The following is a 17889-nucleotide window of genomic DNA, read 5'->3' as shown; positions in this document are numbered from 1 at the left end:
TTATGTAGTCATTACTCCAGTACAGTCCTTTAGAACATAAAAAGGAAAGCCTGCAAGGTACTAAAATATTACAGGGTATATACATTTTACATAAATGTAACAAATGTGTAAATGTACCTCCACCATAATTATTCCTTTGACGTTTGTGTTTTTAGAGATTTTTGGTCTATATTGATTTGTTTATTATAGAATTTAGATTTTTTTATAAACCTTTTTATTTATTTTTACTTCTTAGACCTCATTCAAAACATTCCTAGCTAGCTGTATAGTGAGCTTCCCTTCCCACATTTTACGCAAGCCATAATAGTGTTTCTTGTGATTGCTAGCTAATTTGAATGGTGGATATAGCGTATATGGAAGAAATAAATAATACCTTCCAAATAATACTAAATATACTGAGGGAGTGTTGTGAAGAGAATCAAAGGAATTAAATCAAGTCAATGTTCTGGAACCCTTACAGCCCAAACTTTAAACGCCTGTGATTTTGTGGTTGAAGTATGTTTTAGCGGTTGCTGTTTTTGAATGGGTATTTTTGCCATTCTGTCAGTATGGCTCTGCAGACAGCTTTTTGGTCCCAGCACAAGGAACTGGAATAGCCTTTATGTTTTTAGTTTATGGAACAGTCTTCTGGTTCTCAGTTTGTGCTCTCTTTGAAATAATGGCCCCGACTGTGTTAAACAGTGTTTGCATAAAACAAGAAAAACGAGACCTCTGTAGATTTTAATGTTGTGATCTATTTAGTGCCTTTCCACAGGCAGACTCTAACCCCCCCACAATAAGCTTTAATGAAGCATAGAATCAATATGTTATGACATTTATCTCCCATCTCAACATCTGGTGTTTGTTTCTGATGCCCCAAAATGGCCCCTCATGAGGCCAGAGTCTCTGCCAGTTTTCTGTTTTGGAATGAGGAAATGAATGAAGGTTGTGTAGTGCAGTCATTGCACAAAGTCTGTGGGCGACCAAGTTTCCTTGCTATGGTGTTATCAGGAATTGGAAGAGCTCTCACTTATTCATTATTCTTTATGCCTGTTCCCATCCAAATGTGAGGACAGGCATTACTTCACTCATTACGTCTAGCTGATTTAGATTTTTTTTGCCAACATTCCCCAGGCATGCCTATGCAATTGCTTTATGTCACACATGCTTATGTGTGTTTATTTGAGAAGAGATCTTTATCCAGCCAAGCCCTGACCCAGCAGCAGTATAACCACAAGTATCTCTCCTAGTGAGGGAGAACCAGAGAGACAGAGAGCGAGGGACTCTCTGCCACTGCAGGGTCAGAGATTACAAACTCAATTGTACTCCGCTGGGTGACATGTCTGCTCAGCAACTTCCTGCGACATCAGAGGGGAGGAAAGTATGGAGAAAGAGGGGGAGGCGAGGGAGGACATCCATGTTTCCAGTGCCATTAATCTTTCTCTGCTTGTGTGCAGCAAACTAAAAAAAATGTAGCTTCCACTCATCAAGCCAGTGAGTCTGACTTATTCCCAGGATATAATCATCGGAAAATGAAAGGAAAATTGAAAGTGAATAACAAAATACAAACAGAATGAGTATGAAATGACTATCTTTAACCGTAAGTCTCTTTAATCTTTAGTCTGTATACTTTGGGTGCATATTTCCTTCAGATCTTTATTATATTAAATAGGGATGGTCCAATCAGGCTTATTAGGGTCAATATTGATCACTGATTTCAGTTGGTCGATCATCTACCATTTACCATTTGGTTCCTTATTTGAAAAATTTTTAGGCACTGCCCCCACATAACAAATTCTGTCAAATATTTGCCACGTCTGTTACACCAGTTATTTTCACGGTTTGACTCAAACTCATGTTAAAGGAAATTGATTACGTCTTGGTACAGACTGTTAAATCCAGCAACTGCATCTATCTAACCCTCAAATTTTTGGATAGCTTTTGGATGATCATAGAGCAGCTTGGATAATCAGATAATTTTAAAAAAAGAAGCCATTTTTGAAGTGCCCAGTGAGAATGTCTGTATATGTAAGCAACAGTAGGATAGAAAAAAGTAGAAATTCATGAGACTGGCAACAACAGATCCCTTTGTCCATTAAAACAGTGACATGGAGTTAGTGTTTGTCGACAAGTCATACAGAACGTTCAGCTGAATGTTGTTGTTTGTCTTTAGTGCATGAGCTCTATTAGTCTGACTGAGTAAATGTCTTAATTCCACAACACAGGGGATTGTGCCTTGTTATGAGCTGCTGTTGATTTAAATGGCAGGAGGAGTGTGATCATTATTTTCAATGAGGCTCCGGTGATATGTGCTGAGGGAAGCAGGGAATTCACAGTCTGCCCCATATACACCAGGTAGGCCTACCTGTTTGTGATCAAGCAGAATTAACATAGAATATGATATGCTTTTCCTTTGTGTAGTCATGTCTTGCTGAAATGTCTTTCAACTTCAGATCTGAAAAGTGGCAAGGTGAAACTACAGAAAGTGTCTGACCATTTGGTCTGAGTATCCAGAGAGACACTATCTTTGAATGGATTATTTAAAAAGCTGATCGATCTTTAATAAGAGTATAATCCCAATAAAATGTACATGCAGTTCCCTTGAACGTCACAGTGAAACTCTCAAGCTTAATCAAGGATTGTTTTGCTGCACTTAAAATCACATCATCAGTCACATTACATAACAAGTAAAAATGATGTAGCATTGTTCCACTTTAATAGGAAGACAAAATGACAGCCAATTTAAAAACTGACTGACATTCATGTGTGACTTCCTGTAAAAGAGGCAACAACATTTCAGCATTTCAGAGAATCGTTGGTATCTTCTGGTATACATAAATGCTTTAAAAAAGAATGCTAAGTGACATGATAAATTAACAGCTAGAAATACATTTTATTAGCAAATAGTTTCCTAACCGTGTAGCATCAAGTATCATAGTTCACCTTTATCCACCTCATGAGGTTTATAACATTCAGCATGCTTTTGTAAATGAGGTTAACCCAAGAACAGACCGTCTTGATCATGAAAGATCCCCAGAAGGGGTCAGGCATCATAGCGGCTAAGATGAGTAGGCACATGGCTCAATACATGGACAAGGCCCAGAAGGGAATTGGTAGTAATACCAGGGGAGCCAAGCACCAACTACTGGTCGATAGAGCAGTCACTCGAGACTGCAAGACAAGGCAGACCAACCTGTGCACCGCCTGGATTGACTACTAGAAAGCCTACGATTCAATGCCACATAAATGGATACTGGAATGCTTGGAAATGTACAAAGAGACCCACGCTGGAGGATGACACATACCACCCCACAGGGGGTGAGAGGGGTATTTTTTTTTAATTTTACATTTTTTTAACCTAAATTATAAACATGTATCAAAATGCAATATGTAAAGCTAACATAATATGCTATTGAGCTATTAAAAATGTTGGCATCGTTAAAATGGGTATTGAGAATCAACTAGAGAAGCAACTTCTGAAGAAATTGTGGGTGTGAATGCAGGCTGTTGAATGATACATGTTGAATAATACCAATAATGTATGAAAAATGTGGAATATTTTAAGGTTTGTTGAAAAGCTGATGCTGAACTGAATTGCTGAGGTCTGAGGTCTTCACCATCTTGGGCTTTTATTTTGAAAATCTGAAATGACACTGCATGTGTGTGTGGGTTTTGTGTGTGAGAAAGAAGTTTGAATTGTGAATTAGGATTTTTTTGTTTCTGTCCAGTTTAAATGAAGTGTATTTTACAATTTTCTGCAAGGTAAAATTACTGCTTTTCTCAATGGATTCTGGTGGGCTGTAGCCACCATTTGCTTTGGTCTGAGATGCTGGTTCTTTAGTGCGACAATTAGTGGCAGGGAATGTCGCTTACAGCAGTGGTACCTTTTTTGTCAAATGTACCCCCACAGCCCTATCAGTTGGGCCAAGGTACCCCTTTGATAGATGGGATGGCTTTGTGATATTGTTCAATAGTAGTTTTGGCTAAGTTTGCAATTTTACTACTGCCATTTGGAGTGACAGAAACTGGTTGTTTAAACCATTTACAGTATCTTTACTTTTAGCTTTTTGCTATTTTTTTAAATAGACTTTCTGCAGTCTTAATCAACTTGCAGTTGACTCAGGTTAGTGGAAAACTGAGGCATGTCTTGTACAGACTACCATAGTTGGTAAATTATTGTGACAATAACTATAAAGATCACCATCACACAAATTTGTAATCTTACTTGTGTGTTGATTTTTCTCCTAAACAAAAATATGTGGATATATATAATCTTTCCACGTACCCCCTGGTAACTGCAGAAATACCCCTTGGGTACAGATAGACAGACAGGAAGTGTGAGAGAGAGATAGTCAAGACCGTGTGTGTGTGTGTGTGTGTGTGTGTGTGTGTACCAACTGGACAAATTAGCTCATGTCAATAAGCTGTGACTCTCCTGAGATACAAGGTTGCCATGGTGATGCTAACTGCTATGTGTGACTTCTGGCTGAATGAGTTCATTTCATAGTAATTTTAGCTGAGGCACACCTCTCATATTCCTGCTTCTTGCTCAAAGACCGTAACTCCTATCGCCAAAGTTAAAACACCGTAAGATAGAGGAAAACCTGCTGCAGAGGCTGTGTGAGATTTGTGTGTGTAGTGTTATAAATGTGGTAATGAGAGCAGGTTAGAAATGTCCCTTTTTCTGCCTCACTCCTGAAAATTCTGGTCTCAGTTAATATGCAAGTCTGTACGGCAGTTGGCTGGCACTGCTGTCACTTTGAAGCTGACTGTGGCAACTGAGTGAGTTTGTTTGACTCCATAGTTACATGTTTACGACCGGCACAAATTTTCCAACGTTTTGATGTATACATTATGCATGAAGAGTGAAAATTGTAGGAATGACAGCAAGTTGAAGATAAGAGTTTCAACATTTTTTACAGATCCTCTGCACTCTGACAGTTGGGTCCCTCACTCTAGCTCTGAAAATTCTGCCCAATACACATTCATTGTAAACTCAGAAAAGGACTGAAAAATTCATGAATTTTGAACTGTGTAAAAAGTATGAAAGATATGAAAAAGTTGAATTGATGTGAAAAAGTCGCAAGGATTGTGAACGTTTTAAAGTTTGAATGGAGTTTCTACGTGAATGTATGTATTAGTGGGAAGAGCTTGAAGATGAGTGAGTTTGAAGGCTGATCTCACTGACTGCCATTGTAACTTTACTTGAAACAAAGCTGAATATTTTTAAAAGTTTTAATGGGATTTGAAAATTTAAATAATACCCACAATGTACAGAAGATGTGGAACATTTTGATGTTTGAATGGAGTTTCTAGCTGAAAGTATGAATGAATAGATAAGAGTTGAAAAAGCTTGAAAAAGTGTGAAAATGTTGACATTTTGAGCAGTCCACATATCTTTAAACTGTACAGGGTGTTTAAAAAACATAGGCATGATATTGTTGATGAACTGTATCCTTGGTCATGCCACGGAAGATCACATGTTTTTTCCATTTTAAATTAAAGCTTTTTCTATGAGCTATTTGGTCAGTTATTTTGAGTCCAGGTTCAAATAGGCAGTGTAAGAAGCTATTCAGCATTTAACAGAAAGTTGGATAGTACAAAAGAATACTATTTAAACACATCTCTCTATCATCTCTTGCAGATTTTTACGATTATGTAGAAAAATATTATGTAATCTAAGATGTATGTAATGTAAGATTAAGATGGTCTAAGAAGTTGGTTTATGGAGAGAACACCTTCTAATGTAGTTGCAACACATGACAATCCAAGCATGGGCAGAAAGTATTTATACAAGGATTTTACTGTTCTTGCTAGAGAAAGAATGCTTGTTGATATTTTATGTATAAAGTATAGTAAATTTGTGGGATTACTGGTTACGTAAAGCGTAACGGAAGCCAGTTTTGGATGCTAGAGTTTAGGGTAATGTTAGCAGCTCTGTTGTACTCTTTAGTAGATATGGGGAAGTTTACACAGCAACCTCAGCCATCTGCAACCGAGATAGCGTTACATTTGCCAAACACATCGTTAGTCCTCATTCTAAAAGCCTTTTCTCATACTGTTTGAAAATACTAACAAGTATGTAAGCTAACAGCTAACAGTCTGATCTTAACAATGTACCTCAGTATACTTATGATACTAGGACTGCAATGCAATACAAGAACAATGTTTCTTTATTTCCATGTCTTCTATATGGATCTTCAGCTAGTAAGGATGACTTTGCAGGTTTAAGGACTGAGATATGCAGGTTTAGCCTCAGTCGTTAAATATTTTATCATGTAAGTAGCTATCAAGTGAATATTTAAGATCCTTGTACAAGATTCTCGAGTCAGCTGGAAACATTAAAAAGCCAGTGTCAGCCTGTGACAGCGTTTTCAACAGACTCACAGAGCTAATGTTACGGAGGAGTTGTCATTTCAGCCAGCAAAATCGACTGTCACCGGCTAGAAATGAGAAACAGCTTTTTTCTGCCTCTGTCTGAAATCAAGGACTAAGAAATGACTAAGAATTTCAAGTGATAAATCTGCCACCGTATCATTGTAAACTGTGTATGTGCCATGCGGTGAGAACAGAAAGCGTGACAGGTATAGAGGCGGTAACTAATGAGTGGTGGGGCTTAGAAAATGGTCAATTGTCTTATTTTGTTTCAATGAAGGCCTTCATTGTTCAGAGCCTAAGATAATTCACGGCTGTATTAGTGCAAGGAAAATTCAAGTATCCATGTAATCTCCAAGTTGTGTCTAACCCAAAAAATATTTTTGATCACTTGAAAAAACTGTAAAAGTATAAATTAAAAAGGACTTGTAAGGACCTCTTATTCAACACCTTCTGTTTAACAGTTCACTGCGTCCTCCCTTGGAACATATCAGTAGTATCACCTTATCTATTGTAAGCTGTAGTACTAACCCATGGGCTTAGAGAAACCTAAAACTTGCCTTTGATAAGAATCAAGAGACAGCCTTCCTTCTGTGCTCCTTTCTCAAACCGTGCTCGTTGCCAGCCTCGAGAGAAGGAGGGAAGAGACAGTTATTTCCCACAGAGGCTGAGTGAACACAGATGGGAGGGCTGTATCCCAGTGTCGGAATATCAAAGCAAATATTCACCTTAAGAGACGGACATGTTCATAAACTCCCTGGTCCTTCTCAATTTCCACATTATGAAATCAAATGCCCACTGTGAAGTGGTTTGTTACCATACTTAAAATACGAGGCTTTTTGCTGACAGCACCTGTGTTAAGGAGAACTGGATTTGTGGCACCGATAAAAGGAGATTGTGGTGGAAAATAAGAAGTTTTAATGCCTTAGATTCCCTGGAATTTTTCTTTGAAGTCAAGGTTTGAAAGCAGACATGGTAATTGTCTCCAGGGGTTCTTGCTGTGTGTGTGTGTGTGTGTGTGTGTGTGTGTGTGTGTGTGTGTGTGTGTGTGTGTGTGTGTGTGTCTGTGTGTGTTTGGGGGGTGGTAAAGGAAGCTACTAACTAGAAGGGTTTGCCTGTGTGATGTTCTGTAAATGCAGTTGTCTGATACTTAAACTCAAATATAATAACATCTACTTTACATGTTTGGGATTTGTAACTTCTGAACCACTTTTTTTATTAAAGGTATTTCGTTATATTTTCTCACTCCCAGTGTTATAGAAATGTCTGGGGTTTTTTTAAATGCTATTTTCCACTGCACATTAGAAATCTGTTTATTTTTTCAATTTTGTAAGAGTCCTGCACTTGTCAAACAGAAGCTTAACTGTGAGTATAAGAGAGAACCATTTTCCTTGGAAAGGTCCAGCAGTTAGCTTGTTGAGTCTAAAAAGCTTTGACTGTTGTAAGACAGTCTTGTTTTCTTCTTGCCCGAGGGCCACGGCAGGAGGTGAAGTCATAAACATGGCTGGGAACTGGGCTAAGTGAGGAAGTCTGTGTGAATCTCCCTGCAAAAACACATGACTTCACTACACCTGTAAGCACTAGTGCTAGCTAAAAGGCTAATGTGTGGCTTGCTCTTTACCAACACTTTTTTTGCAGAGCTGAATTGTTTGTTGTTGCTTATGAGGCAGGAGAGTAGAAAATAATTTTAATACCTGTCACTCGACATTCTTCCTTCCTTTTAATTGTGGGATGGTGGGCTGGTGACAGCTTGAAGTCATTTACATCAAGACATTAATGAAGCCTCAATTGCTGACACGCAGAGTTGGTTCTTGAACTAAACACCACCGTACAAATAGACCAAGGCATCATAGTTACTATCAGAAAATCTTGCCAAAGTTCCTCACTTGGTAGTTTGTTGTCACATTGCAGTGATGGTTTGATTAAAATAACACAAAGTTTTTTTCTGTAATTTATTTAAAGTACGAATTTACTTATGTAGTAACTTGGGGTTTTACCTTTTTATCAGTGCAAAATGTGTCAAATGACCTTTGAGTTGTACTTAAACAGGGAGCATTTTAAAGGCGACAGAAATGTGTTTTGCAGTTGAGCAGACTGACATGGTGGCAGTAATTGGAAAATCGTGGCCCTGGTGCTGAGCTTCTAATAATGAGACATGTCTCTTGTTGTGTAGAGGATATTAATAATGTAAAAATTCAGGAGCCAATGTTGGACACTCCTAGATAATTAATGTTCACTCTCCAACCTGACACCAGTTGATTCTGAAGGTGAAGGAGTATGTTAAATTTTTAATCATCACTGTGCAACTCTGTGTGCCTGAGCTCCAATGAAAAGGACAAAGTGAGTTGCAATAGCTGCCTGTTTACATGGAAAAGTCCATACTAGCTCAGGGTACATATGTTTGCACCTTTTGCTTCCAGTTTTAAAGGGTTGTAAAAGGTGTCTGAGAATTTGTTGGACATGTGATGGTCCCTGTAGCTAAAGATAAAAAACTTTTGTGCATGCAGACATTAATTGCAGTTAGGTTATTTTAGATTACAATTAATAAAAGGGTGCTCGTAACATCATTAGTATAATTCTAAGGATGTGTCTAAGTTCTCCTATATTTCATTAGAGATTATTCTGCCAGTTATTTTCTCGATTAGTCAACTAATCGTTTGGTGTATGTCAGAAAATAGTGAATTTTGCCCATCATACTTTATTAAAGCCAAAAGTAACTGCTCAAAATGTTTTGTATTGTCCAACCAACAGTGTAAAACCCACAGATATTTAATTTACTATCACACAAGACAAAGGCAGAGCAGTTATTATTTTTAATATGAAATACTAATCAGTTTATTTTGACTTACAATGACTTGTTTGCATTTCTATGGCCCATAATACAATGATTATAAGATATCTATTAAAAAAGATTCAAGTCAATAAAAAATAATAAAAATAGAGATTAATACAAAGCTAAAGATAAATGCATACATGAGGATTTGGCATTGTTTTCCAGGAAAGGGTATATGTGGCTGAGAAATAAAATACAATGTCCAACTGAAGTCTGAAAAACAACTGAAATCAATTATGCTTCTGAAGAGGACACTGGCTACATTAACATGCATGGTGTAATTTGGCTGATTGCCCTTCTCCAGTAGAAATCCTGTTTGCGTTAAGATGTTTACTTGATCCGTTGATACCTTGCAGTTGATTCTTTGTTATCGTGAAAAAAAAAAAAAAACAGTGAACAAAATATTCCTATCCACCTGAGCTGTTCTTTAAATACCTATTGATGCAGCCACAAGTTGCCTTGGCCATTTTTGACTTAGCAATAGCAGGTAATTTCTAATACATGGAAAAACAATGATGGGCACAATGGTATTACTAAATATTGTACCAATATATCTGTGCAAGTGTGAGGTTGGAAAGATCTAAAACCAAAAGGGGTTGTTTTAACTAAGTTAGATTGAATTCATAAATAAATGCCGTTATTGAAATGATAAAGACCAAGGGAAGAGAAGTAAAATACAAAATGAAAATGGTACATGTACTGTAATGGCTGGCATGGTAAATTCTGCCCAATTTACATTTTTACGCCATGACTGCCATCAGACATGAAATGCTGTTCTCACTCACTGTTTCATTCATCCTCATCAACTCTACTTTGCCGCCTTTCATGATGTTAAGCTGCTCTTAATGAAACTCAACACTTCCTGCAGATGTTTCACAGTAAATGTGACGTGAAAAGATTATTTCTCCTGAACCGCTGGAATGCTTTTAATGTGAAACAGATGGAGGAATGAGTTTGCATTAACAGCCAACAGCAGATGGGGGTAAATTAGAAAACAGGGAGGATTCTTACTAAAATACAATCAAACATATATATAAAACAGGGAATTTGAAGTAAAGTCTTGTCTGTCATAATAGCCTGTCTCAAATAAATGCCTGGTTCTCTCTTAAGTTGAGGTGAATAAAGGCCTTCGTCCCCTATTTGACAATTTACAGTGTAGCACATATTGGTTATTTTCAGTCATAAAATAACGTACATGGTAGCTGGCTACATTAGCTGTCTTGAGTCACAACTTTCCCCGTAAGCTGCAACCTGATTATGTAATTGTATGTTGATTATGTAATTGTTATCCATTTGTCTTAACACAAATTTGCATTAACACTGTAAAAAATTTACAAAATTATTTTTTAAACCAGGAAAGATCAAAGAATAAGTAAACAAGACTAAAGGCCTTTTCACACCGGGGACGAAATAAAAAACCTAAACTGAAAATTGGAAAATCTCCTGACGATTTTTCGCGTTCAAACATTTCACACCAAGTCCGACACGAATATTCGCGTTCCGTGCATTCCACAGAAAATTAAAGCTTCGCACCGGCACACAATTATCGATTCATCCTTGTCATGGAGTCTTCAAGCAGCAGTAGCGATGACGAGTTTCTAATGTATCGTTATGTGAATACATATTGAAATGCAGGAATATGCAGATGTATAGGAAAACTGGATTTTTCTATTATGCCATGATACTGTAATTCATCACTAGTGGTTTTTGTAGGCTCCTCACCGTCACAAGCCAGTTCAACTGCTATACTTTCCCAGATATTGTCTTTGAGTCCGTTGTCTTTGTAATCTTTGTTGTTTGTCAAACAGAGCACTCTGCTGTGAGACCAAATGGATCAGCCGATCAATATCCATCTTGATGATTGTGAATGGAATTATGACATTAATGTCTAAATCTGATGTCATGATTTTATTGGTTGGCTTGTTTTTGTCTGAATCCGAAATTGGCTGAAATCGAAACAGCTGCGAAAAAAAAAAAAACGCACAGCGAAATACCAAAGTTTCGGACTTGGTGTGGATAGGCTCATAGAGATAGATAGGCTCTAATTTTTAAGTTGACGTGCGATTTATTCATACCGATTATTCGTGTTTGGTCTGAAAAGGCCGTAATCTAACCATTCACCAATTTTTGGTTCTGGAAGGTTCTGGATACGCTGTACATTGAATACAATGGTTTGACCTAACCCTATTTACACTCAGGCATTTATAGACATATTAATGGTTTTGTAGTCTGTAATTTTGGACACAGTGTTTTGAATTGTGATACATGATACATATATGAACAGTATGTATGTTTGCATATTTGTGTGTGTGCTCTGATCCTGTGTTGTGCAGTAATGGAAAAACAAATGATAAACATAGTGCGTGCAAAAAGCTGAAAGGCAGTTACAGTAGTTTCCTGAGGGCAGCTGCATTTGTTGGAGGGTTAATGAATGCCAGAAACAGGCTTGTGTTGTTTGGTGAACACGATAGCTTAAAGAACGGTTGGCGAACGATTGCTGTTGCATACTGTTCCCAACAACACCCTTTCACCTCCCACATGTAACCCATAGCTCAGAGACAACCCATCTGTTTCTCCATTCCCAGGGAGAAACCAGCCTTGACAGAACTGGCTAAGCAGTATTTCAAAAGTGTCCTTTCTGGGAAGACACAGTTGGCTTTGTGTAGTTCCCTATCTATCAAAATCTCTGCCTCTGTGTTTCTCCCTCACCTTATACTCATATTATCCGTCTCTCTCACCGAATCATAATCCTCATTTTTACTCTGTGGTTCTCCCACTCTCCTCTTTCCCTTCATTCTGTGCTTCCCTCCCCCTTATTCCACCCTCCTCATTTTTAAAAGCCACATGCTCCCAGCCCGTCTGGCTCAGTTGCACCCTGCCAATGAAGGGCTTTTTATTGGGCTGAGATTGAGTGCAGCCAAGCAGGGCCTGGCTAGGGCTGAGGCTGGGGCCAGCCTCACAAAACCCCCCCCCCCGACTGCACAGACTACTCCACATGCCTGTTCTGGTCTGGTCCTGTCGCCCAGAAGGAGATTACTTGTCTCTGCTGCCCTTAATTGCCGACAGCAGCTGAAAAGAGCCAGAGAGAGAGACATTGTAGAGAGAGGAGAGGGAACAGTGTTGGCTTGTTGAGCTGTTACTTGACAAGCTTGGATTCAAAGGTTTGTGTTCCTGCTGTCAAACCCTGGCTCTGTATTAGTTGGTTTTATTAAGATGGATGTTGTTTTCATCAGATGTTGGTCGGAACTCATGGTATTTTGGACTGTACTAAGAATGAATCATACAGTGTATAGAACGCAGATGATGTGTTGAGGAAGCAAAGCTGATGAGAGATTCCTATGAAGTATTAACCTCAGTACACGTTACTTTATTATAAGAATGTGTGGTAAGAGCAATAGGGCCACTCTGCCCTCTCCCTGCCCTCTAAGCCACAGTTATTGTATCATAGCCAAAGGCTTCCTTCCAGCAGCCTATGCCCCACCGTCCCTTTTTACCTTTTCCAATGAACTTGTGAATTTCATATTATTACAGTTGGTTATTGTTGAATCCCCTCTGGCCTGATCCCAACAAATTAAATAGTGGGTTTATTGAATTGGCAATCTCTGAAGAAGCTGTGAAGCTATATGAATTTTTCACTTTCTTCTTTTCCTGTTTAGTATTTTGTATGTAGGTTTTCATTCAAATGTTTTGAATCCATATTTACAGCATGTTGCCTCCTTAACTCCCACTCATCCCTATTCAGCGCATATTATTAAAGCGTGGCAGTATTTTCCAGCCTGCAAATAAAAAGATGCTTCAGTTTAAATTGTTTGGGCACATAATGGTTTTCCATTCTTTGGCTGATTAAACTGATGAAACTCAACATATTTTTTACTGTCTGTAAGCTGAAAATTAACTACTAAATAATGTTTCATGTAGCTACAACATTTTAAAGGAATAGTTCCACATTTTGGGAAATACGAAATCACTATCCAATGATAAGTATGACTAGACTCCAGGAAACCACATTGTGTTGTTTTTACACTTCGGTTTTTGTGAGGATTAAACAAACAAGGTACAGCCTAACGAGTTTTAGAGGTGTTAGAGCTGGCTGTTTCCAGTCTTTATTTTAATCTAAGCTAACTGGCTGCTGGCAGTAGATTAAAATTTACTGTACAGACATGAGAGTGGCATCACTCTTCTCATCTACCTCTTAGTAAGGATGCAAACAAGCACATTTCCCAATATGTAGAACTATTCCTTTTAAGTGAACTAACTAGGTGGCTGAAGTATGCACACACAAACTGATCAGCAGTTAAACTGAATGCCAAAAATGCACTTTTGTTAAAACGCCTGACTGATGACTAGATTTATCATGAGTTGGCATGCTGGCAAGGTTGAGGTGCATTTGTATCTATTTTCTGAAAACCGTTTTGGAAGCCAGCCATGCAGTAGATGCGTTTCTTTGTTGAAAATGAGCCAGTTGTCAGTGATGTTTATGAGCAAGTAGAAGCTGTGCAGTCCTTGTCTCACAATTGTCTGACTTCAAGTAAATTCCAAGTAAATTGGCCTGAAGCAACCAACCAGTGATACTCAATTCACACAGGCATTTTAATGCACCTGTCACAAGATCTATACATACACCCTCAGATCTCTCCCATGTCAAACACATTGGTCCCTGTATCCAGAATGCCCTAGGGCTGTAACCCAGACCTTTCATACTAAGAAACCAGCACACTAACAACTCAAATCACTCTTAACTGAATTCAGTGTGACGGTCATTGTCAATTATAGTGGTTTCATGTGATTCCACTTAACAATTTCTTAATTCAATACCTGTGTTTCCCAACAAGCTCAACTTTAATTGCATTTGCAGGCAGGTCCACTCTGACTACATTAGATCCTTCCTGATGAATATGGAGGGCTTTAGCAAACCTCCTTGTCACACAACTACAATGTTTCATGCCCTTTTGATTAACATGGAATGGAAACAATTAGGTGGGGGAGGTAGTGAGGCAAAGCAGCACATTCAACAGCTTTAAATGCTAATTAGCTAATGGTGGATGAAAGAGCGGGCAACTGGCCGGGTTTCACATGAACACACACTAACTCTGGCTGCAGCTACGCTTGTTTCATCTGAATTTAGCAAGACCACCACCATTTTGTTTCCTTGAGTACCTCAGACAATACAGCCATCTTGTGCAACGTGAGATTTTTTGTAATGATCTCAAATGAGGCTGAGCTCATCTTTTCAAGAAGTGCCTCATGTTGCTTTCGTCCTTTTGAATCATCTCTTATTCACACTTTTAATCACTATTTCTGTCTCTCTTCTTAGTTATGATGCAGTTTCTTTTCCCAGCACTTCTTCTTATATGATTATTTTTAGATCATAGAAATATTCTCATGGTATTTGAAGTTCTGTATAATTTTTTTTTATGTGCTTTTTGTGCTTTTTCAGGGGCTGCAGGCATACAAATTCTACACTAACATTAGCTCTTTTCAGACATGGAATTCATAACATTGCTGGCCTCATCATGCTGTTAAAGTGATGGCTTTTTGTCATGCATACTGACATACTGTAGGTTTCTTTTACGTTAATGTTTCTTTAACATCAGTTTTACCATTTAACTTATTAGAGAGCAAATTCTGCTGCCTGTCATGACATGCACAAGCAGTGAATGACAGGACGCTAAGTTGGGATTTTCGTTTAATTCTTAAAATGCTCTCATGCTGAATAAAGTGTTTTCATTTATTCAAGATTTGGCATGGACAAGTTTAGAAAAGGTTGGTCTGATTATTACTGTGGTAATGCAAGAGGATTTTCTTTTTTAATCATCTCTGCTCCAGTCGCACTGTGGCAGAAAATAGTTTTTATAGACTGATCTGATATGAGAAGATATTGATCTCAACAACTTAAAATTGGCTCTTTCACTGTGTTTCCTAGTTTATTAAACTAATTTTGTGCATAAGAGATGTTGAGTGAGATATTCAATTTATTAGTGACCTTAGAACAAGACGCATCTCTGTCTCTCTCTCTGCATGTTATACTTGTGTGCTGCTGCAGCCTTTACGTTAATCTGACGGCATTCAATCAGACAAGTGATACAGAAATGTTACTAAGTTCAACCTAGTAAGTTTGCTGTTGTGACTTATACGTGAAAGTGACCAGGGTGCTTTTTCAGCCACGAGACCAACAATTTAAATTGTCATCAGATTAACATAAAGTGGTGCGTGTCTGGAAGGGGCTATAGGATAATGTACATGTGTTTGACAAACATTTGACCCATTTACACCAGACTGCTGTTACATTTAGTCCCTAGTCATTGCCATTCACACAAGACCCAGGTCACTAACTGTAGTTCCAATCAAATCACTGGTAAACCATAGAATTATGTCCGTTTTTATATAAATCTAACAATGAATGACATTGACTAATAGTAGCATAATCTTTAAAAGTAATCACTGTGCCCGATGCTAAATCACTCTGGATTAAAGTGTCATTCTAAGCACATAAGATGGACATTTAAATGAAGACTCAATTAGGCTGCTGACCTTAGTAAGCCATTTGAGAAGCACTGCATTATCTTAACAGTTAACAGGATCGATCTTTACATTGTAGGCGGAAATGAATGCCCCCTCTGGCAAGTTGATAAAATAAGGTATTCCTTCTTTCTAATCTGATTGGTGTTAATTGCTACGGTGGAACACTAGTTCCTCAGTTGTTATAAACTGAAAAGGGCTGTATGTATTGGGGTAGACATTGATTGTCTGAGGTTACTCTATATTTTTCTTACTGTCAACAAAACCTATGAAAAGACCAAAACCAACAATGTGTTAGTCTTTTCTCTCAATATTTTCCAACTTCCCTACCCTGTTTGAAGCACTCAGCCCCAAGCCCAGTGGTTCCCACTTAAAACATAAATCTATAAAAATGGGTCACACATTTATAGATTCTTTATTGGAAAAAAAGCTAAATCATTTCCAAGTTTTTGTTTTGTTTTTAGCATATATTACTCAAACAGGAGTAAATAGTGCGTTTCTTGGGGACTATATTCAGCCGCAGATTAATACACATTTGGTGCGCAACTGAATATTTTTGGCACCAGAACGGTGTGTGTGGGATTGACTCAAAATAAACTGCAATGCTCATGTTTATCATAATAAACAAATATGTCACCCAGTGCAACGGTGTGGCCTCATTTATGTGTTGTTAATAGTTTTTGCACAGAGAAATAAGCTATATAGACCTGCAACTGATGACAAAATCACGATGAATCAATTAACCGCTTAGTCAAAAAATGTGGCGGGCGTGATGCACATTACTGCCAAAGGTTTCACACTAAACACAATGATTTAACGCTGAATATAAACAGAAACTTTGTTTACTTACAAGTAAACTCCACATGGCACTTTTTAATCTTTTCATGGGATTTGATGACAATAAGAAAAATATACAACATTGTCAGCCTCATTTCCATAACACTACATTTCTGGACTCACAACCTTCATCTTGTTTAACCCCTACTAAATCAAAGATTGTTTTGTTCAAGGGCTGTCAGGGGAATTTTCTAACATGGAGACAGCATACTTGACGAGAAGACCAAATGTAATTGGAATCACTTTGTTATTTGGAGGGAGGAATCAAGGGTCTCTTTTAGGGTCCCCACCAATTTCTAACAACTGTGAGTGTTTACATAGTTTATCGCTCACCGGTGTATTACACTCAAGTCGTCACGGACTGTAATCTGAAATAAACATCTCTATAATCTCTCCCCAGTTTGTCAGGGAACATACAGATGGGTTGCCGACTCTGTTGATTTCCCTTAAAAGCCCCAAATTTGTCACAACCTTCAGTGCTCCTGTGAGATAGAGAGACTGTGAATAAGAGAGCAGGGGGTTTAGAGGAAAAAGCATGCTGTCATGAAAAGAGCCGCTTCCTGGCTGGCTAGATGCAATCATGGGCACTATCTGATAGCGCCGGAGGAAATTGGATGAGCTGAGAGCCGTTGGCTGCCAGTGATGGGAAAGATGACTCCTTTGTCACTATGTCAGTCAATTCCCTACTCTCACCTGAGAGACCAATCAATAACACAGTGAGAAAGAGGGTTTCTCTTGTCTCTATGCCTCTGTATGCTGTGGGCTGTTGTCAATTATGTGTTGTAAAACACCCTTTCCTTCATAGGAATGTGGTGGTGTGGTATGGCATGTTATATTTTATGCATAAATATGTCATGGATGTGGTTAGATATGATGCATTTCTGTAGATTTAGAAGTATTTATTGATGAATTACGATATGTTGTTAACGATTCTATGTGTGATTAATAGAAGAGCACATAAATATTAGACACATGGTCTTAACAATTTTATTTGTGTGATTCAATACTGTCTGTCTGACAGTATGTATACCCACAAGATTGCATCTAAAAAAGTCTTTGGATGTCTTGGATTTTGGTGCTGGTTGTAATAAATTTTGTTTCGTCTTTACAGCTCACAAGTGGTGCAACTGCTCTCATTAGCAACTGCATCATTAGATGTGCAATTATAGCGCATAAGACCTAGAGAGACTAATCAGTTGCTGTCAGGCATGTAGTATTACATCAGGCATGGAGGACATCTTGCATGATGTAGGTGTATAAACAGAGACACTCACTAAATGATTCATAACCGTGATACCGAGCATCATGAGCTTTAACATACTCTGTGCATAATATGGCCAAGCTGG

The 17889-nt window shown here is 38.2% G+C and overlaps 1 protein-coding gene across 2 annotated transcripts in view; it reads left to right on the top strand.

Moving 5' to 3' along the window:
* The window catches only part of trip4 (thyroid hormone receptor interactor 4), a 72545-nt gene that overhangs the window by 11125 nt on the left and 43531 nt on the right, over positions 1-17889 (top strand). The window lies entirely within an intron of this gene.

The sequence above is a fragment of the Siniperca chuatsi genome, linkage group LG1, assembly GCF_020085105.1.
Source record: "Siniperca chuatsi isolate FFG_IHB_CAS linkage group LG1, ASM2008510v1, whole genome shotgun sequence".
NCBI lineage: Eukaryota > Metazoa > Chordata > Actinopteri > Centrarchiformes > Sinipercidae > Siniperca > Siniperca chuatsi.
This window is presented reverse-complemented; position numbering and strand designations above follow the sequence as displayed.